The 24,990-nt window shown below is 41.2% G+C and overlaps 1 protein-coding gene, 1 non-coding gene and 1 pseudogene across 13 annotated transcripts in view; 1 reads left to right on the forward strand and 2 right to left on the reverse strand.

Moving 5' to 3' along the window:
* CYRIB (CYFIP related Rac1 interactor B) overlaps positions 1-24,990 on the reverse strand; it is a 147,405-nt gene that overhangs the window by 55,342 nt on the left and 67,073 nt on the right. For 2 of the 12 annotated variants that reach the window (XM_025451014.3, XM_049092725.1), the window contains exon 1: positions 23,324-23,564. The exons of 7 other annotated variants lie outside the window; for them this stretch is intronic. The gene's annotated coding sequence lies outside the window, so the exon portion shown is untranslated. Of the gene's footprint in view, positions 1-23,323; positions 23,566-24,990 lie in introns of those variants that run through there. 3 more of the 12 variants (XM_049092729.1, XM_049092727.1, XM_025451018.3) reach the window with 2 other exon arrangements.
* Positions 1,617-3,228, forward strand: LOC112662440 (plasminogen activator inhibitor 1 RNA-binding protein-like; annotated as a pseudogene).
* Positions 17,331-17,530, reverse strand: LOC112662575 (small nucleolar RNA SNORA73 family). Its single transcript, XR_003138667.3, has one exon. It is a non-coding gene; the product is annotated as a small nucleolar RNA SNORA73 family (small nucleolar RNA).

Below are 24,990 nucleotides of genomic sequence, written 5' to 3' on the forward strand. Positions count from 1 at the left end.
TGTCTCTCTATCATAAATAAATAAATAAATCTTTAAAAAAATAAAGATTTTATTTGAGAGAGGGAGAGCACACATGAGCTGGGGAGAGGGGCAAACAGAGAGGGAGAAGTAGACTCCCTGCTAAGCAGGGAGCCCAACAGACCTACGGCTCAGTCCCACAATCCCAGGATCATGACCTAAGCTGAAGCAGCTGCTTAACCAACTGAGCCACCCAGACACCCCCTTAGTAAACTTTAAAAACTTGACAAAGTTATTCCACATCCATTTGAGAAAAAAAGAAACATGCAAGTCTACGAAAAACTTTAAAAAAACAGAAGAAAAGAACCAGTCCTACACATTTATAATTAAAATTGTGTGGAACTGATACAGATATATAGTCAGGGGAAGAGAACAGAGAAATCACAATGTTCCAATTGTACGTAAATGTAAAGAAAACACACACCAGGGCAGCCTGGGTGGCTCAGCGGTTTAGTGCTGCCTTCAGCCCAGGGTATGATACTGGAGACCCGAGATCAAGTCCCACGTCGGGGCTCCCCACGTGGAGCCTGCTTTTCCTTCTGCCTGTGTCTCTGCCTCTCTCATTCTGTGTCTCTCATGAATAAGTAAATAAAATCTTTAAAACACACACACACCAAATACTTAATGGAAAGTCGTGTGTGTATGTACAGTACCAAAATAAATATCCGAGGAGACGCTAGGATGAAAAAGATTGTGCTCTCTAGAAGCACCTCCTCTTACTGCAGCAATTAAAACATTCGAGGTAAAAATGAGGTATCATGAGAAATATCTACATATAGAGCTGCGGCAATTAAAAGAAGGTATCTCAAAAAAAAAAAAAAAAAAGAAGTTATCTCAGCTAGGGGTAGAGGATGGAAATCAGGTATTAGGAAAGATTTTATGAAGCCCTGGTAGTTGAGATAGATTTGAAGAATGGATAGGATTTGGACAAGCAGGAAAAAGAGGAAGAAGGTTGAAAGAGAATATTCCAGATGAGGAATGTATAAAGTAATCATTATAGGGCAATAAAGAAAACTTTATTTAATAAATGGTATTGAAATCATCCCATTGGGCAGCCCGGGTGGTTTAGTGGTTTAGCGCCGCCCTTCAGCCCAGGGCCTGATCCTGGAGACCTGGGATTGAGTCCCACATCGGGCTCCCTGCGTGGAGCCTGTTTCTCCCTCTGCCTGTATCTCTGCCTCTCTCTCTCTCTGTCTCTCATGAATGAATAAAATCTTAAAAAAAACAAACAAACAAAAAGAAATCATCCCATTAAAAACTGAGATACAGGGCAGCCCAGGTGGCTCAGCAGTTTAGTGCCACCTTCAGCCCAGGGCCTGATCTTGGAGACCTGGGAGAGAGTCCCACGTCGAGCTCCCTGCATAGAGCCTGCTTCTTCCTCTCCCTGTCTCTCTCATGAATAAATAACTAAAATCTTAGAAGAAGAAAAAAAAAAAAACTGAGATACAACCATCTCAGCCTATATTCTAGGTGGATAAGAGTGCATTTTCTCAAAACTAAATCTCAAGAAAAACAAACAAACAAAAAACCCACTCAAAAATAACACCTTATCTTTAAAAGAGTAATCTGAAGCACAGTGAAATTTAAAGCGGGCTCTCTCGGCCCGGCCATCTTGTGGGAAGAGCTGAAGCAGGCGCTCTTGGCTCGGCGCGGCCCGCTGCAATCCGTGGAGGAACGCGCCGCCGAGCCACCATCATGCCTGGGCACTTACAGGAAGGCTTCAGCTGCGTGGTCACCAACCGATTCGACCAGTTATTTGACGACGAATCGGACCCCTCTGAGGTGTTGAAGGCAGCAGAGAACAAGAAAAAAGAAGCCGGCAGGGGCAGTGTTGGGGGCCCTGGGGCCAAGAGCACAGCTCAGGCCGCAGCCCAGACCAACTCCAACGCGGCAGGCAAACAGCTGCATAAAGAGTCCCAGAAAGACCACAAGAACCCGCTGCCCCCCAACGTTGGCGTGGCTGACAAGAAAGAGGAGACGCAGCCGCCGTGGCGCTTAAGAAAGAAGGAATAAGACGTGTTGGAAGAAGACCTGATTAACAACTGCAGAGTGAAGGGAAAATAATTGATAGGAGACCAGAAAGGGGACCACCTCGTGAACGACGATTTGAAAAGCCACTTGAAGAAAAGGGTGAAGGAGGAGAATTTTCAGTTGATAGACCGATTATTGACCGGCCTATTCGAGGCCGTGGTGGTCTTGGAAGAGGTTGAGGAGGCCGCGGACGTGGAATGGGCCGAGGAGATGGATTTGATTCTCGTGGCAAACGTGAATTTGATAGGCATAGTGGAAGTGATTGATCTGGCCAGAAGCATGAGGACAAACGTGGAGGTAGCGGATCTCATAACTGGGGAACTGTCAAAGATGAATTAACTGACTTGGATCAATCAAATGTGACTGAGGAAACACCTGAAGGTGAAGAACATCCAGTTGCAGACACTGAAAATAAGGAGAACGAAGTTGAAGAAGTAAAGGAAGAGGGTCCAAAGAAATGACTTTGGATGAGTGGAAAGCTATTCAAAATAAGGATCGGGCAAAAGTAGAATTTAATATCCGAAAACCAAATGAAGGTGCTGATGGGCAGTGGAAGAAGGGATTTGTTCTTCATAAATCAAAGAGTGAAGAGGCTCATGCTGAAGATTCAGTTATGGACCATCATTTCCGGAAGCCAGCAAATGATATAACATCTCAGCTGGAGATCAATTTTGGAGACCTTGGCCGCCCAGGACGTGGTGGCAGGCGAGGACGAGGTGGCCGTGGGCGAGGTGGACGTCCAAACCGTGGCAGTAGAACTGACAAATCAAGTGCTTCTGCTTCTGATGTAGATGACCCTGAGGCATTCCCAGCTCTGGCTTAACTGGAAGCCATAAGACAACCCTGGTTCTTTTGTGGACCCATCCCATCTGAGGTTTTGCATGCTTAAGGATCCCAAACGACTTAAGAATTAAAAAAAAAAAAAAAAAAAAAAAAGACTGTCATTCATACCATTCACACCTAAAGACTGAATTTTATCTGTTTTGAAAATGAACTTCTCTCGCTACACAGAAGTAACAATATGGTAGTCAGTTTTGTATTTAGAAATGTATTGGTAGCAGGGATGTTTTCATAATTTTCAGAGATTATGCATTCTTCATGAATACTTTTGTATTGCTGCTTGCAAATATGCATTTCCAAACTTGAAATATAGGTGTGAACAGTGTGTACCAGTTTAAAGCTTTCACTTCATTTGTGTTTTTTAATTAAGGATTTAGATGTTCTCCCAATTACAAACTGGTTTTAAATATTGGACATAATATCAGTTTTAATACCTGCTTTGCATTTTCACACATGGTCAGCTGGGTCATGTAAACTTTGATTTGTCAAATTTCATGCTGTGTGGAATACTAATACTATATGTATTTTAACTTAGTTTTAATATTTTCATTTCTGGGGAAAATCTTTTTTTCACTTCTCATGATAGCTGTTATATATGCTAAATATTTATATACAGAAATATCAGTACTTGAACAAATTTAAAAAAAAAGAAAGAAAGAAATTTAAAGCGGGGGCAGCCCCGGTGGCGCAGCGGTTTAGCGCCGCCTGCAGCCTGGGGTGTGATCCTGGAGACCCGGGACTGAGTCCCACGTCAGGCTCCCTGCATGGAGCCTGCTTCTCCCTCTGCTGTGTCTCTGCCTCTCTCTTTCCCTGTGTTTCTCATGAATAAATAAAATCTTAAAAAAAAAAAAAAAAAAGAAAAGAAAAAGAAATTTCAAGCGGGAACATAGAGTCAAATCATATAAAAATTAAAGGAAATCCAAAATATTTTAATGTTTAATTTTCACATAAAATATTAATGTATATTAATATACATTAATGTCAAGAGGAAATAACATAATTTGTAAAAGCAAGGAAACAGTAAACATTTACATTAAAAAAACTTTTATATTCCCTAATAATAAAAAGGAAATAAATATAAGCAAAGTGGTTAAAGCACTGATTCTGAAATAATATAAACCTGGGCTGAGTTTCCACTTATTTAATTAGTAGGTTCTTTGGGCAGTGGTTTTATTTGTAAAATCAGATTTCCAATTACTTAAGTTATCTAAGCATCAGTTTTCCTTATTTGTAAAAGAGCAAAAATAATCTCAAAGATTATGTGAAGATTAACAGAAATGTCAGTTTTACTGAACATGGTCATTATTTCTCTTACTAACATTAGAATTACAAGAGTATCTAATTTGACATTCTCAAGCACAGTACACATAATATCCATGTCTGATACACACTGGAACTCAAATAAGTGAATACAAATCTCAGGCTTCTAGGTTTTCTTATGCCATGATTACTTCTGTATGGGTAGCACTTAAAGGAGACCCTGACACACAATAAATACTCTGTAAATGTAATGCTTCTGTAATGATCATCATCATTTTATAAACCATACCCATATGTTTTTTCTAAAATGTCTAGTCTCTTTAAAATGTAATGAAAGATGAAAATAGCATAAATACAGTATGCTTTATAAGTTTTATCATTTTCTCCCATCTTTTACATCATTATTAGTGACCAACTACATCATTTCCTTCAAGTCTACCAGTGATTGTTCACTAAACATCTGTTACTCAGGTCATGCACAGACTACAAAGTGTGTCACTGGTGTTACCTCCTTGTTTCCTAGTGACAAACCCACAGTGGCATTTTAGAAAAATGGATAAGCAAATGAGGGAACTTGCCAACAAAGATAAAAGTGCAGCAAAAAACCGGAAGTAACACTGGAAGCCAAACTCTTTAAGAGTCTGAAGTTACAGAACAAAAGACTGACTGCAAGAATGTGACACTGCTGCCATCAGAGAAACTAAACATGCCAGTCAGAGGAGCCCTGGGAAGGTGAACTTAATTACCATAAATGAAGAAAGTGGTTATGATGAAAAGGATGAAGATGTCCCAGAAGAAGTAACACTAGCAAAAAAAAAAAAAAAAAAAATCATATTAAAGGAATTCTGGGGGGTGGCATGTGACTAGCTCAGTCAGTGGAACATGAGACTGATGTTGGGATTGTGAGTTAGAGCCTCATGTTGGGCTTAGAGATTACTTTAAGAAAAACAGGAATTCTTGGATACATTTCAAGACATTGAGAATACAACAGACAAAATGCTGGAAACAAATCCAAACTTAGAAAGACGTATGACAATGTAGCCAAGGCATAAAAATAACGTTCACTCCAAATTATAAGCTATATAACGAAGAAAAGGAAGGTGACTGTTCACTTTTAATTACATGCTACCTATGTAAAAATATATATAAATATCAATGTATCTTAGCCTACATAAACAAAAGGAAAACTGTCTCTTTTGGAGGCGACGAGTACAATGTCCATCCACTCATGTCCTTTTCTACAATCCTGACACTTTGCAGAATATCTCTGAATTACACCTGACAATAACAAAAACACACACAAGTTCAAGGTTGGGAAATCCAAAGTCCCAAAGCTAAGTTTTCACATCTTAATTTGCCAGAGCCATTTTTTTCTATTGGGGAAATAGGTAACATAAGCAAGTGTTTAATAGCAATAACCTAGAGTGCTAAAACAGAAATAATGCTCTCACAACATATAAGTGCAACATGTTCTCATTCTTTGTTTAGTTTTAAAGAGAGAGTGCAGGCAGAAGCAAGAATAGCAGGAGAGGGAGACAGAATCTTAAGTAGACTCCTCACTGAGTGCAGAGCACAACATAGCACTGGATCTCAGGACACTGAGATCATGGCCTGAGACGAAATCAGGAGTCAGATGCTTAACTAACTGAGCCACCCAGGTGGCCCAACATGTTCTCTTTCTGCGTCTGAATCGCATACCACAAATTTCAAAACACAAATAGCTGTATTTTGCGTCACCTATCAATATTTTAAAAATAAGCAAAAGCCTATTCCATACATTAGAGTGAAAAAACCAACATATGCACAAGAAAACTAGAAACTACTAATACAATCAAAATACTAGCATCCCACTTTTAAAATTTCTTAATTCTTAATATATCATTAAAAATTAGAGAAATAATTTGCAAAATCTGGCTGGTTTAAAGGCAATTCGTGTTGCTCACAAATGACAGAAGCCAGTGCAGCATTTAGTTCAGCAAACTGCGGCATGATGTCAAGCAGGAGCAGCATTATAGACCTGATCCACATCTGGCCTGGGGGCTTCAGAGAGAAGCTCTGTGCCTGGGTTGTCATACACTGCTCTCCTAATTCCAAAGAGTTCTACGACCAAAAAAAAAAAAAAAAAAAAAAAAAAAAATTAATCATCTTCCTAGCAAAAATACTCATCCACATATAATGTATTTTGACAGAAAGAGTCCATCAGTGTTTAAAACTCTGAGCAAGAATCTTAAGTCTCTCAAAGCTTCAATTTCTTCATTTGTCCAAAAGAAGGTAATACCTACACCCCCTACAATTGAGAGACTCAGAGAATGAGAGGCACCTGTTACTATGGCTCTTTTCCCAGGTCTTACTAGTCACATCAGGCGAACAGTACCTACACATCCGCCTGTGTAGGTACTGTTACTACCATCCTTGTAGTTCTAAGGGCCCAGTTTAAGCAACACCGGAGTATTACAGAGTTTCTGTTGGTCAATTCCACAAGTACTATTAAAATGTTCGTATCAAAAGCACTACTGGAGATATAAAGTAATCAGAGAATCTTTATCCTGAAAGGTTAATGACTTCCTATGGAAATAATACCTGCACATATAAAAAGTAACAAGTCCACAATAATTCTGTCCACACTATATTATTGTTACAGACTACAATTACAATAAAAATTTAGAGAATAGTACAGTGTAAGAGAAGAGTATATTCCAAGAATAGGTTAAGTATCTTCAAATGGGGCCCATAACATATCATTTCAGTCATCAAAATGCCTGGCTCTTTCCCAGAACTGAAAGCAGTTATCACAGTCTGTTCACTGTTAGTACAGCCTCTGAACTCAAGCACAATGCTTGCAACATCGTAGTCTCTGTGTGTATATGCTGAATGAGTGGATGAATGATCTAGTTTTTTTTTTTTATAACAATTTCTTTTTTTTTTTTTTTTAAGATTTTATTCATTTATTCATGAGAGACACACACACAGAGAGAGAGAGAGAGAGAGAGACAGAGACACAGGCAGAGGGAGAAGCAGGCTCCATGCAGGGAGCCTGACGTGGGACTCGATCCCTCAGGCCCTGGGCTGAAGGCGGCGCTAAACCACTGAGCCACCCGGGCTGCCCCTGAATGATCTAGTATTAAACAACATGATAAAAGATGTAAGCAGCCTGGCATAAATACAACTCGTTTGGAGTTATGGTCCCATAAGACTGACCACCCTGCTAAAAGAATTTGGGAAAAATGAGCAGTAAGAAATGATTGATAGATAAACAGGTAGCAAGTAACTGACAAAAATTTTTTAAAATGTGTAATTTTTTCTATTAAAAGTTAAAGTGATAAAGAGACTTTAAATAAAATATAGTAATGTGTTTTATAGATAACAATTTTTCCAGGCTGACAAAATAACTGCAACAAATGTAGATAAGTGACCTCTGGATATCTAGTATCCTTTGGGGAGATATTGTACATCTGATATGTGATATTATTGCACAGCTATCTGTCTGGGTAGCAATCAAATAATAGATTTTTAAAAGACTATTTAAAACACTCTGCCACAATCTTAAATGTGAACTGCTTCCTAATGGCAATTCTATAAAGATTAGAAGACCTCCAACAGACCAGATATGTTATGCAATGCAGAGTATAAAATACTGAGTAAAAGAAGAACTGCCCTCCAGAAGATCATAGTCTTCAAGAAGATGTGTAAAAAATTACTACAATGGGGCACCTGGGTGGTTCAGTTGGTTAAGCCTCCGACTCTTGATTTTGGCTCAGGTCACAATCTCGTGGGTGGGTCGTGAGACTGAGCCCCGCTTAAGACTCTCTCTCCTTCTGCTCCCCACTCCCTGCCATGTGTGTGCTCCCTCTCAATACACAAACACATACTGCAATGCAGGAGGTAAAATATTATAGAACTGGAGTTCTTCGGATAAACTACAACGGGAAAACGGGGATAACTGATGTATATTTAGAAGACAGTCTCAGAAAGAGCAATGATGTTTGAGTCTGCCTCATTTGTTTAAAAAAATACCACTACCCCAACAACTTTCAAAGACATTTTTTAAACTCGGCAAGCTTTATGTTAAATAAAACTTTTTAGGATAAACATGAGCATAACTATCAACCTGGAAAAGGGGAATATTCTATCCTCCTAAAAGAGACATCTTAAGTGTTGTCAGGAAAGGGTTTATAATAGATCAACACTAAAGTTCCTACGAAAAAGGCCTTGCTAACCATGAGACTGAGGCAACATCAAGAACTCCACAAACAATGGGTGGGATTTTTCTGTGTGACTAAACACAAAACACACAAGATAATTTTTTCAACTACTATTCCATCAGCAATGTACCTCTGAATCTTTATCTTCTCTTATTTTTACTTATTGAAGTTTAGATAATACCAGATTTTGACTACTCAAGCCTGAATTGACAAGCCAGATGACAGGAAAACATTTTCAAAAAAGGACATGTACTATTCTAATTCTTGAATCATCAAAGACTATCTATGTACATGTTAAAGCTCTATCTTTAAAATACACAGTTCAACATGGTTCAACAGTTCCTGGGATGAAACCGTCAGGGCAAGGGCTAGGGGGAGATTCTCTTCTCTTTTTAAAAACAACCTTACATGTCTTACAGGCTTTCTTCCTAAGAACGAGATGTCCACTAGTAGCCACAGGTTACCTAATGGGTTTAACAGATAAAAACATCAATACACACAACTACAAAAGCATCATATCATATAGGTTAACTTTATTTCTCAAAAGAGCTGATAATCTTTAAAAAAAAAAAAAGATTTTATTTATTTGATAGAGAGAGAAGAGGGGAGAGAGCACAAGCAGGGGGAACAGCAGGGAGCCAAGCAAGGAGCCTGCTGGGTGGCTCGATCCCAGGACCCTGAAAATATAACCTAAGCCAAAGGCAGAGACACTTAACCGACTGAGCCACCCAAGTGCCCCAAGAGTTGGTAACCCTTGAGTGGAACTGTTTCTCCTAACTTTTAAAGGTTATGCAGAGATAGTCAAATAGAAAACATTCAATACTTCCAGATTCTGGCATATGTGAACATGTATATTGCATCATACTGCCTTGTACGTAAGAAGAAAGGACCGTCATTTCCTGAAATCAATGTCAACATGCATACATACTATGTTGTGTGCAAATGCAAAACAGTATATATTTGATTGTTTTATTCTCAAAACAGCATAAACACAAGAACAAAAAGCAAATCAAATTAAAACTTTTCCAAACTAGGAATTGTCTTGGCCATGTTAAATCTGTCAGGCCAAGGCCTCCAAGTAAGATACGGATAGTCAATGCAGCACAAGTGTGGAGGTCAGAGAAGGTCAGCCCACAAATACTGCCCCTCAACTCCCACGACTTCCTATGTTGAGAGAATGGTTCAAAGACTAGGGATACTTGAGTAATCATTCACAGGGACAACAAGGGACCAGTGCCACAGTGTCCTAACCAGACTGCTACTGTAACATAATCTGCTTCCTGCCCTCCTCTGGTTACTGTTCACTTTTTGAACCCGATTTCAAATCTCTCTACCACTAATTCTGTGAGCTACCTGGCATCATGCCAATAAATTCCCTTTTCCATTCAGATTACCTAGGAAGGGTACCAAATATCCTTGAATGAATTATAAAGAATATTCTGGACTCCTATAGGAAGACTCCCTGCCTAATTTAAAGCCATTCCTACAAATAAGCAAAACTATGTTACAAATGTAACTTGGGATTCAGAGTATAAACAATAAAGATACTCTAAAATTAAAGATTACCTACTTTTTTGAGACTTTAAAGAAGTACCTGTATCATTAAAATTTTAAGTTTCAAAGCATGAACATAAAAAAAGCATGAGAACATTCACAAAGACAAAATACTAAGATCACTTAAAAATATAGGTCTAATAAAGAATTTAAGAACTTTCTGGAAAAAGAACAATGGAACACATTTTGAGAAAAAAAAACTGAAATGATACTGATTTTTACAGAGTTCTCTCTACAATAAGAAGCCTTCCTTTTCGTTGTATATATATTCTAAACTCTTTCAAGAACAGTAATGAAAAGATTCTCTACCTAGGCCTACCTTTTCTTTAGACCCCTAATTCATATGCTTCCTCACTAAAAAACAACATGTAAGTATACTTTTCATTCTTTCTGAAAATATTTTACATTTCAAATCAAAAGTGGAATTTTTAGCTATCCTAAAAGCCAGCATTTCTTACATCCTAGATAGTATCCTGTAGTCATACTCAATCCCCTAATCGGTTTGGTATTTTTAAGGACTACATTTAGAAGCAAAGCACATACTAAGGAGAGTAAGAACATATTTAAAACTTTAGGATTCATTTGCTGTAAGGAAGAGGGTTATTAATATTTGTGAATACCTACCGCATACCACACATTTTGCTATAGACCATAACTTTTTCATAAAACACTGCAAAATAGATGATGTTGCCCTTTCCATAAAAAGTAAATGAGGGAGCAGCCCCGGTGGCCCAACGGTTTAGCGCAGCCTTCAGCCCAGGGCGCGATCCTGGAGTCCCAGGATCGAGTCCCCACATCGGGCTCCCTGCATGGAGCCTGCTTCTCCCCTCTGCCTGTGTCTCTGCCCCCCCCCCCCCGCCTCTCATGAATAAATAAATAAAATCTTAAAAAAAAAAAAGTAAATGAGGAAAATGAACCTCAAAAATTAGTTTCCCAACCCTCATGTCAGTGCTGGTAATGACTGATCTGCTGAAGCACAGATCTGACAACCCAAAGATGACGTTCATAACAAAATGCCTCAACTGGCACATCCTTCTTGTAAAAATTTTTCAATGAGAGTTTTATTAGAAAAACAATTGTAACCATTACCCTGAACAAGCAAAACCTGTAGGATGTAACCATAAGGCAATGTTTTATCTACCACTGTCCTTTAAAGTTATTCTGTGGTGACAATTTAATGTTCCTGAACTTTTATTTAGGCAAGCCTATGACTTTGATCATTTTCAAATTATAAAAACTGTCGGAATTTAGAAATTGGTAGACCCAGTTTAGTGTAATTGTCAAAATTTTTCACCTAGCACTACAGCTTCTCCCCAGTCCCAGTTCTGCCACCAGCCTACTAGCCCTAGGCATTACAAGAGCAAAAGGGCTTTCCAGCCCTCCATTCCACCTTACTAACCTGAGCATAGAAGTCAAGTGTCATTAGAGGGTATGAGCACTCTCAGCTCAAAAAGTATTTAAAAGTGATCTTTTAGGAAATGCTTTCAGGAGTTCCTTGGAAACTCACCCACTCCAGGAGATCTCTCACTGCAATTCCTTGATGCAAGATAAGGCATCCCCTGTGGGAATCCACCCATTTCTTCCTCCCCCTCTGCCTCATATCACCCTGATCCTATGAGCTTCCTCTCACTAGTAGCCCTCATCTGGTCCATGGGAAACATGTACCCCTTCTGCCAAAGAGCTCAGGGAGGATGGGCAGTCCACCCACACGGTAACCTCGCTTTGCTGTGCTGCCAGAGCAGAAAGCTTCTCTTCACTCAGGCACAGAGAGACAGACATCAAGCCACTGTGTTCCCTAAACTGCACAAGTTACATATGCAGCTCTCCAAATCGTTACCAGAAAGCTCCTTACTTGAGAGGGAGTCATGAAGGGGGGTGCGGGGGGCGGGAGTCAGAAGAAACTCCTGGCAAACTAACAACTTGGTTTAAAAACACTTTTCCAATTTCCAACAACTCAGTTCAAAAACTATTCTAATTCCAGCTACCTGATTTTTATACCAACAGATGGGGTAGGTATTAGAGGTCACAAATCCATTTTCTGGCTCTTTATTTATGCTCCTGCATGGCATCCTTAAAATTCTCTTTAGAAATATGCATCTCTCAACTTAGGGCCAAATTCAGAATAAAAGAGTTTCATTTTAACATCTTATTATATGATACATTTAGCATTTTACTAAGTTTTCCACAAAAAGCAGGAAGAAAAACCCATAATTCCACTGCATAGTTAACCACAGTTAATGCTTTAAGCATGCTACTTTCCCTTCTGTAAAGAGTCCATTTGTCATGTGAATATTTCTTAAATTTTCTTTTTAATATCTTGTGCAAAACCACTTCATTTATTAATGTCATTGAGGAATCTGGTTCTACAAAATTTCAGCATTTCTTTTTCAAATATCAAATTTCCACTAAATGAATGTAAAGGTGGCTTTTTGAAACCTGTCATTGTCACTCCCTAAACTCAAAACCTTTAATGGCTCTGCACTGCCAGATGTTTCTGACCATGAGATCTGACCTACACTCAAGATGAGAAAGTGTTTCAGAGTTTGGTCACAGTTCCACAATGGCTACTTTATCAAGGATTACAGGCTGAATCCACAAAATGCAAAAGAGCAAAAGGTGTTATTCCTTTATTAACATGGCAAAAATAAACTTGCAGCAGGGATCAGTCCTTTTATTTGCTATATGATAGCAAATAAAACTCTATCACCACACATATAGTATTTATTGGCTCCACAGTGGTAATCACAACTGCCAAAAAGTTATTCTAATGTTCAAGAGCAGATTTATAGAAACTTTAAATGTTTAGAACTGGATTTGGGGTTTAATTTTGTTAATGTTCCACACATAATCTGCCGTTCATTCAAAAGAGCACACATTAGAAAATTTGTTTTAAAGTCATCTTTCAGCAGATGAAGTGAGAAATAAATTTCAATTAACATGCTACCAAGAAAAAAAAGCACTCAGTTTTTAGCCCAAAGAATCTTTGCTCTTCTCAGAAGTGTATGTCAGTAAAAACTCACAGAATTACAGAAGTGCCTAAAGAAAGAAAAATAATCAGTTCTCTCTTAAAGTTGACAATAAATGTATTCATTCACTCAAAAAGTACACAAGAACAATGAGCGTGGGGCCAATACTAATGTGTCTTTATGTATAACTGTGGAGGATGGGTGTGCATTCATACAACATGCATGTATGTGCAGATAGCTAGAAAGATGTTCACCAGAACACTGATTACTTAGATGGTGATTTTTGCTTACTTTTTCACGTTTTTTTTTTTTTTTTAACAAATGAGCATATAATTTTATTTTATTTTATTTTTATTTTTTAAATTTTTATTTATTTATGATAGTCACACAGAGAGAGCGAGAGAGGCAGAGACACAGGCAGAGGGAGAAGCAGGCTCCATGCACCGGGAGCCCGATGTGGGATTCGATCCCGGGTCTCCAGGATCGCGCCCTGGGCCAAAGGCAGGCGCTAAACCGCTGCGCCACCCAGGGATCCCAATTTTATTTTATTTTAAGGATTTTATTCATTCATTCATTCAAGAGAGACAGAGAGAAAGAGAGAGAGAAAATGAGAGAGAGAGAGAGGGGCAGAGGGAGAAGCAAGCTCCATGCAGGGAGCCCAATGTGGGACTTGATCCCGGGACTCCAGGACCACGCCCTGGGCCAAGGCAGGCGGCACTAAACCGCTGAGCCATCCAGGGATCCCCGTGCATATAACTTTATAAGAAAAGAATGCTATTTGTGCTATTAAAATATGGCATGAAAAGCTACAGTAATCAAGACATGTGGTCCTGGCAGAAGGCTACACATATAAGACCAATAAAACAGAAAAAAGAGTCCAGAAATAAACCCTATGTCTAGGGTCAATTAATTATCAACAAAGATACCAAGGCAATTCAACCAGGGGAAGGCCAGTCTTTTCAATAGATGGGACTGAGACAACTGGGATATCTACATACAAAAAGATGAACTTAATAAATTTACCTTACACCATATATAAAAGTTAATTAGAGGAACCTGAGTGGCTCAGTAGGTTGGGCATCCAACTCTTGGTTTTGGCTCAAATCATGATCTCAGGGTCCGGAGTTTAAGCCCAACAACCAGCTCTGTGACTGGCATGGATTCTGTTTGGGATTCTCTCTCCCTCTGCCCCTCCCTCCACATGCTCTCTCTCTCAATAAATAAATAAAATCTTTTCTAAGAAGTTAATTAAAAGTGGATCACAGACCAAAACATAAGAGCTAAAACTACAAAATATAAAACATTTGGAAGAAAATACAAGCATAAAATCTCACGGCCCTGGGTTGGGCCAAGACTTGACAGACACACCACAAAAGTATGATCCTTAGAAGAAAAAGAAACTAAACTCCATCAAAATTCAAAACCCCTGCACCTCAAAAAATACCATTAAGAAAATAACAAGACAAGGCAGAGACTGGGAGAAAATATTTGCCAATCACGTGACTTATAACTGTCTGGGATAAATTGTCTTACAGCACCTGTTTAGTCTTACTTTATGACTTGAAGACAGTTTCCTGTAACACTGTAAACCAGTTACACTTGAAAAAAAAAAAAAAAAAAAGCTCACTTGTAAGACCCAAGTAAGACCCTAGAAAGGATCGGAGAGACCAGAGTCAGTGAAAAGACTTCACTAAGTTTTGCTTGTTTACCTCAACTAGGGAAATCTTTGAAATGTTTAAATATTTTTTAATTATTTAAAATCATAAGCTATCTACCTACCCAAACTAGGCAAACTGAGAATGGTTTAAAAAATTAAATTTCATTTTAATAAAATATACACGATTTTTAAACGTTGCTGTAAAGAACACTGAAAATCAGCTAAAACAAAGTTCTTAAATGAATTTTTAATTTGCTAATAGACTACTAAAGGGTCAGTGACACATACCAAAGACAGAACACTGGCCAGTTGTCACCATGACACATACTATAACGGAACTTTGGCACACCCATTTCAAAGGGTTGCCAACCCCAGGCTACATATTTTGACTATTGCTTCAACATACTGTTCTATAAATAAAAAGGAAAAGCTTTGGTTTAACTATATTCACATTTTAATATAGGAAGTCCCAATTATCAAAGAGTATTTCCAAAATGCTTCAGCCCTTGATTCTTAGACATCAAACTTTTATCCACTAATAACTTAGAAGTGGCACCACCGTAGGTAGATTTCTTTACATTTCCAGCTCTGTACATTCATGTACACTTTAAGCCAAATGAATAGAATGAAGCTGACTTTTCTGTACTTTAGAAAACTAGGTAAATAGTATTTACATAATGCCAGAACATATTAAATATTTAAGCCAAAACAAGTTTAAACGTAACAATTTTCAACAAGTTAGCTTTCAAAGTAAAATTTTTTACGTTTGTTTACAGAAAATAACTGGACAAGAGTTAGAAAATGCTGATTGATAAAATGAAGCCCAACTCCCCTTAAAAAAAAACAAAAAAAAAAAAAACCGAAAACTCCAAGTTTAAACCTCCCTCCAATTATGCCAACCCCTCTTAACTCCCCTCAATCTACACGGTCTTAAGATCTAAAGGAAAAGCTGCCTCATTAAAAATGTGCTTCATTAGGGGCACCTGGGTGGCTCAGGTCATGATCCCAAGGTCCTTGCCCCATATCAGGCTTCCAGTGGAGCGCCTGCTTCTCCCTCTCCCTCTGCCACTTCCCCTATTTGTGCTCTCTCACTCTATCAAATAAATAAATAATTTTTTAAGTGCTTAAATTGTTTTGTTAGAGGTTTCCAGAATTTTAAGTAGAGAACTATAGTTTGATATAAACAAAAACAAAGTAATCTCATACCTTGCAACCCAAGATGGTTTTCTAACACTTCACTTTAATGTCCCTGAAATTCCTAAAAAAACATGATTTTTTTCAAATCAAAAGACGCCTGGATATGTTACTCATTACTTTCTCAGCAAGTGTTAACAGTTATCAACTTACCTTGGAGAAAATACGTCTCAAATGCTGATGTCCTGGCTACTGCTATTAAAGTAATAAACTGTCCTTCATCTCTTACACAGGAGTTTCATGTTTTCTACCAGCATCCATGAAAATATGGCACATGGTAACTTACCATCTTGCAATTAGGGTAAGATCCCAAACCATCATGGTTCTGGACAGTATTGGCAGTAAGGATGGGATGATGAGAGAGCCATCCATGACTTTCTAGAAGACAGAAGATAAAGGCGCCCAAGGGCAGAGTTCTAAGAAATGGGAAGACATTCTGAGATCTGAGAGTGGTCAGATGGTAGGTGGGGAGAAGGTGAGAAAATGGATCCCTACTACCGTACCTGTTAAACAGGAGTTGAATTAATGTTTAGAGAAACCAGGCAGTGAGAAGTGGAATTGAAATAAGCCACCCAAATGGTGACTTGGTGGTTGTTCATTCTCCTCTGGGCTGGCAGAGGAAGGGATATGCCAAGACAATGAGGCAACAAGCCTTGTGTCTCCAGATGAAAGGCAATGTGGCTGTGACTGCTGAACCATGGAATCCTCAAAACTAAAATAGATTTTGTAAGTAATGATGGCCTTGCTGCCAAAATGAAATTTTAGTTGGACCAAAAGTATTAGAAGTTCCTTTGATTTAACTATAAGGGAATAACCAAAAGTGAACACAAAGTTTTGATTACTGGTATAGCTGCTCTCTCCCTTGGTGCTCCCATCTACACCCTCCTCTTCTACTTCCCAAATTCTCCTGCTTGGCAGAAAAAAATGATAAAGGATGGGGCTGAGGTCTCCCTGACCCCTATGGACTGAAGGCTACAGGACCAGTACACTGCCTAAGGAACTTTTGAGAGGGACTCAAAGCTTGAAGGTTCTTCTAGATACAGAGAGGCACCCATGGCGTCACCACCCTACCTATAAAGGGAGGGAACATCCAGATTCAATCAATAGGGTTTGAGTAAGATTTACAAAGGGGAGGACACAACTTATCAGGCATATTCCTTCTCTAAAGCAACTGTTAGCATGCTACTGGCCTCTTTTGGAAACTGAATGCCTAACTCATGGAGGCCTCATGAGTCCCCAGACTCATATTCCTACTTTGGTTTTCTAACCTACTGTCCCCCGCCTTGACTTACTCTAAAGGACAGTTTTTAATGGGGGTCAAATGGGCCCCAGTTTCCACACCTCCAGGCTTATCTTACAAAAACGGCATTTATCACTTTACCAACTCTCCTTGCCAAATAAAGGACCCCAAAGTGTATGTAAAGTGTCAACTGCCAATGTTAGGTAAGGCTCCTCTTCTCTCCTCAAATCAAATAAATTATCGGGAATCCTGAGCAACCACTGCAAAAGAAGGTAGGTAAGAGCTTAATTCAGTAGAATAGCAGCTGATAAAAGCAGATTTTTCTTTCATTTCCAATCAACCTAGATCCAGATAGGGAGTGCTTAGAGATCTGTTTCCCTCATGGTTTGTCTCCTCAGTCATCATCCATAGGACTCTGAGAAGCTGTAGGAATATGCAGGCACAGACTCAAGGCCCAGCTTCATTTCCAACGCAGCAGAAATGGGACGGTACATCACAGGGCAGAGACCTATGTTCCCCTACGCCACTTGGGCAGAGCCCATGGAATACCTAGGAATACCCATATTGGTATGCTTACTTTGGGATGGGTAAACTCTGTAACTAACAATGTAGAGAGTCAACTGAAAGTGCATATTTGAGAATACATCTAGCTTTGTCTTAGCCCCAGAAGCATCTCAACTTTACATGAAATAGTAACACGATCTTTGAGGAAAATTTATCCCATACTCTACCACCAGAAGCAAAGTTACAGGCTCTACAGAGCCTACATCTAGTAAATCATCAAATCTTATAGACTTAATACCATTCCTCCAATGCCAATACTCAAATACTGATTGTTAGTTCTTTCCTGGACTTAGCAACAACAGTCTTTTAAATTGCCTACTTGTATTCAACCTTACTTCACTTTCAATCCATTCTCTAAAAGCTGCAGAACAAAGCTGAGTATTTCACTCTCTTCTCCCTTAAAATCCTGTAAGTTTCTCCATAGCCTTCAGTGCAAACCAACCTAAACTTGTTAACACAACTCAGGCAGTCAGGCTTACACCTTATTTATTGTGTACCTCTTTCCCACCCCTCCTTTACATCCTATATTAGTCATACAGATTCGGTATCCATTTCTAAAATGTACCTGATCTCTCTTATCTCAAAGCTTTTGCATCTCCCTCATCTTATGCCCAGGCATTTCTCCCTTTTTGCCTGACTACTGGCCCACTCCTCAGGTTAGTTTAAAATGGCATTATGACATGGGCTTTTACCCTGACTCATAAGGGTACCTATGGAACACATAGCCCTGAACTCACATTGTCTATCTTTCTCTATCTTCTACTCTAAGGAGGGCCCACTAATATTTTATTCACTATTATAAGCCTGCTCACGTGCTCACTAACTACTTGGGGGATCAATAACAACCACATAACAAGAATTATGCTAGCTGTCAAAAAATACATTATCAAAAACAAGTTTTTATTTTTTTTTAATATTTATTTATATGAGAGAGACAGCAAACGCCTGTGTGTTGGAGGAGGGGGAATCTCAAGCCACTGGGGAGTCTGCTTGAGATTCTTTCTCTCCCTCTCCACCCCCACCAAAGAAATGTATTACTTTAATAAAATTTACTTTGCCATCCCTACCATATTACATTGAAATTAACATTAAAATGTCATAAGAATTGTGAGGGACATTATTATTCCCATTTCATAGATAATCTCAGAATCTTCACACTATCAGACAAGGGCAAATCAGGGCTTAAATGCAATGTTTCTACCCATACATACTAAAATTCTACAGTGAGTATAATCTCTCAATAAGAGTCCAGATCAGCAAACTGTAAAATTCACTTCAAGACCTAGTAAATCACAGGTTAAATTACTGCCTTCAATTCTCTATTACTCTCACAAACAACAGAGAAAATGCGTAACTAATCCCCAAGTAATAATATCTGGTAAAATGTCATAGCTTTTTTTATAGCAAGTATATCCTAAAATCTTTGACTTAAATTAGTATTCAGTGTAATTAGAATTATATGAGAACATGCCAATTTATGACTGGAAGAAATATTCTAACCACAAGGAAAAGTTCAGTTTATATTTAATACCCGACATAATGCACCAACTAGAACATTATCAAGTAGAAATTACTCACATGGCAGAAAATAAACTGTACAGGATTGTAAACTTCACAGTGTTGCATATAACAACACCAGTGAATGTCATCTTTTCAAAATAAATAACTACAAAAATATATCTTTGTCTTAGGTCTTCTACTTAAACAAAATCACATCTTTGAAAAAAAGCCATTCTCAAAAATGGTACCACTATCAAGACGTGATGTGTCACAAGAAAGGTGTGTTTCTAAAGAATCAATAATCTAAGAATGATTTCCTTATTTATAAAGTTTTACAAATTTCACTCATTTGCATTCCAATATACTTACATGAGTGGGAAAAGAGTGAAGCTACAGCCAGTGAGCAAGAAATTATAATCCTATATATGTTCACAAGAGAGTAGAGAAGTGAACATTTTCCATCCTGTGTCAGCTGAAAAAGTTTTTAGACTGGCTGTTCTAAGTATGCCTTCTAAATATATAATATAAAATACAGGACCTCAAATTAGTACCTTGAAATAGAATTTTAGTAAAGACTACAAATCACAGAGGCCTGGGTTTATGCCAGCCTTCCTCACTCTACTTGGACAAGTTGCCTGACATTCTCAATGTTAATGAGGAGTTAACTAGGAATTAACCTAGGGTGGTTATAAAACTACCTTAATGTATATAAAGAACCTGGTATATAGTAGGTGCTCACTATCACAGTATAATAAAGAACCAAGACCAAGTTCTATCACTTAGTAGCTGTGTCACTCTTATTATGTAACTTCAGTTTCCTAGAATGTGACATGGGAATACTAACACCTAACAAGGTTGTTGCAAAGGTTGAATTTCTTAGAACCTGGCCCAGCAAATAGTAAACACTTTGTGCTAATTACTATTATCAGCATTACCACCACCACTGAAATGTTACATAACCACGGTCACATTCTTCCATTTCAGCCACCTGGAAAAAAAAAAATCCCTCGAAAAATTAACCTAGGGGATCCCTGGGTGGCTCAGCGGTTTAGCGCCTGCCTTCAGCCCAGGGCGTAATCCTGGAGTCCCGGAATTGAGTCCCACATTGGACTCCTTGAATGGAGCCGGCTTCTCCCTCTGCCTGAGTCTCTGCCTCTCTCTGTCTCTCATGAATAAATAAATAAAATCTTTTTTAAAAAAAATTAAAAACAAAAAGAAAAAGTAACCTAATTTTAGTGAACTGATCATAATATAGGATAAGCTTACACATCCAAGAATTTTATGGTGACCTTAAGTGCACAAGACGTAACCTGAATTGACATTGCTCATGAAAATCACAAGATACCAAAATCAATTCTAAGTGAACAAATCTACTCAATGGACTAAAGCGTAAAACAAAATAATATGTCTACTGTACTTTCTCCTCCAAAATCCCAAAGCGGTTTAATCAAATATAGCAATCCTCAAAATACACAAACTTGAGAAAACTGCAGCTCAGAGCAATCAACATTTCCCCCAAAACTTTGCCACATAATTACAAAATGATGTTATAGTAAAAAACTCTTTGACCTTGCCATTCTTTCAATTATTCAAAACATTTGAGTATCCACTGTGCACCAGGTTAAATTCTGGTGCAGTAAAAGAAAAAGGGAGACCAAAAATAATAGTGTGAATTCCATTAACAATATAAATATTTCCAAATATTATAATTCTGTTTCCTTAAACAGTGAAAGATAGCAAATTATAGGCTCTAACAGTTAAGTGCATCAATACTTAATGATTTAAGTAACCTTATATAAGTGACAGTCCAGTATTTTCCCCAAGGAAACCAGGAGTAAAATGAAATAAGTATCCCTCTATACATACTCCTCAATCAATTACTTACTATGGTAAATGACCATTCCAAATAGGAGTTACATAATCTCAAGAGTGACACTATGTAACACATTTTTTTATCCCATTTTTGGGAAAAGCTCAGAAAAATGGGAAATTCTAAGTTTGATTAAGTATCACCTGTAATCGATCAGAAATAAACCACATTTGCTTAATCTTAGAATCTGAAATTATATTTTTGCTGGGGCAATTAGAATCAATTTACTAATCATGTCTCCCTTTGATGAACCAGTTTCACAGAAGAGAAAAATCTAGCCTCTATTCAACTATCAAATGATCTAGAGTGTACACTATAGATCCAGCATCTTATGAAGCAAGAGCTTCTTCTGGAGCACCTAAATAACTGTTAAAAGTTCTAAGAAATTTAAAAATGTGTTATCTAACAAAATTGCTCTGCCAAAGGCAGGCAATCCTAACTATGAGTTAAGAAGTCTTACTGCTAGAGTGGTTATCAAAAACCTAAAAGAGAACAAATGGCCAAGTGCCTGTTTAATACCTAGCTCCCCAGAAGGGTTGTTAGAAAATGTTGCTATTAACGTTAATAGCAATTACACCATACTGATGCCTAGGTAGGTATATTGTAGGACTTTTAAAAACCTTCCTTTGACTTCGTTATTGTGGACAATGATGGTCCATGAAAAAAAGAGGGAGGGGACTATCATTTCATTATACCAATGCTTATCAGTTTTAGCCAACTACAACACTTTAAAAAGGGGTTATCAAATAAGCCCCTTATCAAGATGCTCTAGACGCTACGCTTCTATCATTAAATACAATTAAAGCATTAAAAGGATCAGCTTGTTTTTCTTGAGGTACATTTGTCTAAAATGCTTTGCACTAAGTCCCCAAAGACTCAAGCGATTGAAATTCCTTCGGCTATATAAAACACTCCTCTGGAATGTCAGCCTGCCAAACTGCAAAACTCTTAACACAAAATTGACTGATACACATTTTCCACATAAAGATTAAGGAGTCAAAAGGATGGCAAACTCCATAAATTGGCAGGAGGGGGTGGGGATGGGGGCGGGGGGAAGAAAGTGTAAACAAATTCCAAAAATCTCGGTCTCCCCCGGAATGGCACTTTATGGCACTGCAAGAATCCACGCATTTCATCAGTGATTTCCGCACGCGCCAGGGGGACACTCTGGTAACTGCGGCAGACAAATTAGACGAGGGACAAGTCTCACCAACAGACAGTGGGAGTAACAGGTAATGTTGCAAATCGGTCCTGGCAAACAAGCAGGAATGCGGAGAGGAGAGGAAAGAGTAACAATGGCGGGGGGGGGGGGGGGGGGGGGGGGCACCTGGGTGGCTCAGTCGGTTGAGCATCTGCCTTCAGCTCAGTTCAGCTCAGGTCACGATCCTAGGGTCCTGGAATCAAGCCCCGCATTGGGCTCCCTGCTCAGTGGGGGAAGCCTGCTTCTCCCTCTCCCACTCCCCTGGCTTGTGCTTTACTCTGTCAAATAAATCTTAAAAAAAAGAAAAAAATCAGAAAAAGAAAGAAAAAAGAAAAGAAAAGAAAAGAAAAGAAAAGCCAAAATTTGCATTCAGAGAGAAATCAGTCCATCATAGATACCCGTCGGGGGGGGGAGGGGTAAAAAAAAAAAAAAAGGTAATTGGTACAGCCCAGAATAGCCACGAGTTACACACACACAGCAATTGCCACTTCTGCCAAAATTTACCTTCAGAGAGAAATCAGTCCATCATAGATACCCCTCCGGGGGTGGGGGGGGGGGAGGTAAAAAAAAAAAAAAAAGAAAAAGAAAGAAAAAGGTATTTGGTGCAGCCCAGCATAGCCACGAGTTACACACACACAGAGCAATTACCACTTCAACTACCGCTTTTTGACAGTCACAGGTTTGGGGTCAGCCTAGTAGAAAGTGTGCGTGTGTGTGTTGAAAGGCACGTGAAGACCACGCCCGAGGCCCGAGGCTGCGGACTCGGGGCGCCCAGGTGAGCGCGGCGCGGACGCGGGCGGGGCGGGGCGGCCGCGCAGGTGGAAGGGCGCAGGGGGCGGGGGGGGGGGGCAGTTAGAGACGCCAGCCTGCACGCGGGTGACCCAGGAGGCCGGTTCCGGGGGGAAAGGGGGTGTGGATGGGGGGAGGGGAGGGGAGGGCGGGGGGAGGCGGGCACGCGCGGGGAGCCGCGGGGAGGCGCGGGGAGCCGCGGGCAGCCGCGGGCGCGGGGAGGAAGCGGAGGAAGAAAGGAGGTGGGAATGAATGAGCGCCGGCGGGCCGGGCCGGCGGAGGGGCAGGGGGGAGGGGGCGGGGGCGGGCCCGGGGCTCGGGGGCTCCGGGGCCCCCGCCGCGCCCGCCTCTCCGCCCCGCGGGCCCGGGAAGGGGGGCGGGGGGCGCGGGGCGCGGGGCGCGAGGGACCCGGGAGACGGTGAAGATCAGCCACTCACCGTCCGCGCGAGCCTCCGGGCTGTCTCAGCCCCGCTCCTCCGCCCTCCTCGAGCCGCGGCGGCGGCGGCTCCTCAGCGGCGCTAGAGGGAGCCCCGGGCCCGGAGCGGGGCGGCGGCGGCGGCCGGACCGGGAGCCCCTCCGCACCTGCCCCTGTGGCGGCGCCGCGACGAGCCGGGCAGCGGCGGCGGCGGCGGCGGCGGCGGCGGCTCCGAGCGGGGAGGGCAAGTGACCCGGATGTACAGGGTAACGGCGAGGAGGGGGAGGGGGCAATGCCAGGAAGTGAGGGCGCCGCGGACCTGTCCGGCCGTGCGCATGCGCCGCGCGCGCGCCCCGCAAGGTAAATCCTCGGCCTTCCTGCCCCGCCCCCCGCCCCCCGCCCCTCTCCCGGAGGGGGCGGGGCGAGGCCGGAGACAGGTGGTCCGACGCGCGCCGGAGGGGAGGGAGGGGGCGCGGCCGCCGCCTCCGCGCCCCACCCCCCGCCCGCCCTCCTTAAAGGGGCCGCACCCCCGCGCGGAGGCGGCCCCGGGCGGGCGCGAGTCTTGCAGGCTCCTGGTTCTACAGGAGGGAAAGCGAGGCTCCGAGGTGAGGGGTGAGCCGCCTCAGGTCAGCGCGCTCGGATGTGGCAGCCGCTGGCGGCGCCCGACTCTGTGCTGCACTGGGCGAAGCTGGCGCTTGCCACCGCTTCCCGAGCAAGCCTGCAAGGGCCGGGGGGCCTGGGGGGGCCGGGGGGCCGGGGGGGGCAGCCCTTCGCCGCCCGCCAGGTGCGGAGCCCCAGCCGCGCTCGCCCCGCGGGCAGGAGCGCTGGCAGGCTCCCCGGGGCCCCGAGCTGCACCGCGACGGCCTCCGATGGCATCGTGGAGGCGCCCTGGGGAGGTGCTAAATGCTCAGCCTCAGGGCAGAAATTAGGCGCCACCTGAGACTTGCACCTTGCCACGCATGGCAATTTGGGATAAATGAGATTTTGCTCTAGGGTTCCGCTCTGGGCAAAAATGCTTGGGGGTGGGGTTGGGGGTGGGGTGGGGTGCGGAGAATTTGGATGTGGCCCAAGGCACACAGCATCTTCCTCCTCTAATCTTACCCTTCACCCTGGAACATGAATGAATGCTCCCTCTTTACATAAAAAACCGGGACATCCCATCTACCTGGTATACATCCTAATCCTGCTACGAACCTCTGAGATTTTTTTTTTTCATTAACCCGAAATAGAAATGATTACGGATGTAATCACCCCCCCCTCCCCCACCCTGGAATATTTTCAGTTTGAACAGATCATCACCACGGAGGTAAATGGTTCTGAATATTCTGGGGTCAAGGCCTCTACTGAAAATCCCACAAAAGCATGGGGCTTTTTCTTCCACAGAAAAATGAGCACAAATTTGCATACAATTTCAGGCGATTTATCGACCCTGAGCGCTTACCTATGAAACCCTGGTTACGAGCTGTGGTTTTGGTCAAACAGGTAAAATCCCAGAAACTGTCCAGGCCAAATGTGGCCAAGAAATCACTCTTTGCCCCAAATACACAAGGGCAACCTTTAGCCTTTTGTCTTCCTCCTGAGTTACTTGGAGACTACATGGCATGAGCCATACTATTATAATAGAAATGTGTTAGAAGAGTCACAGAAAGGGACACCTGTGTGGCTCTGTGGTTGAGCATCTGCCTTTGG

This window comes from Canis lupus, chromosome 13 (genome assembly GCF_003254725.2).
Source record: "Canis lupus dingo isolate Sandy chromosome 13, ASM325472v2, whole genome shotgun sequence".
In the NCBI taxonomy this organism is placed as follows: Eukaryota; Metazoa; Chordata; class Mammalia; order Carnivora; family Canidae; genus Canis; species Canis lupus.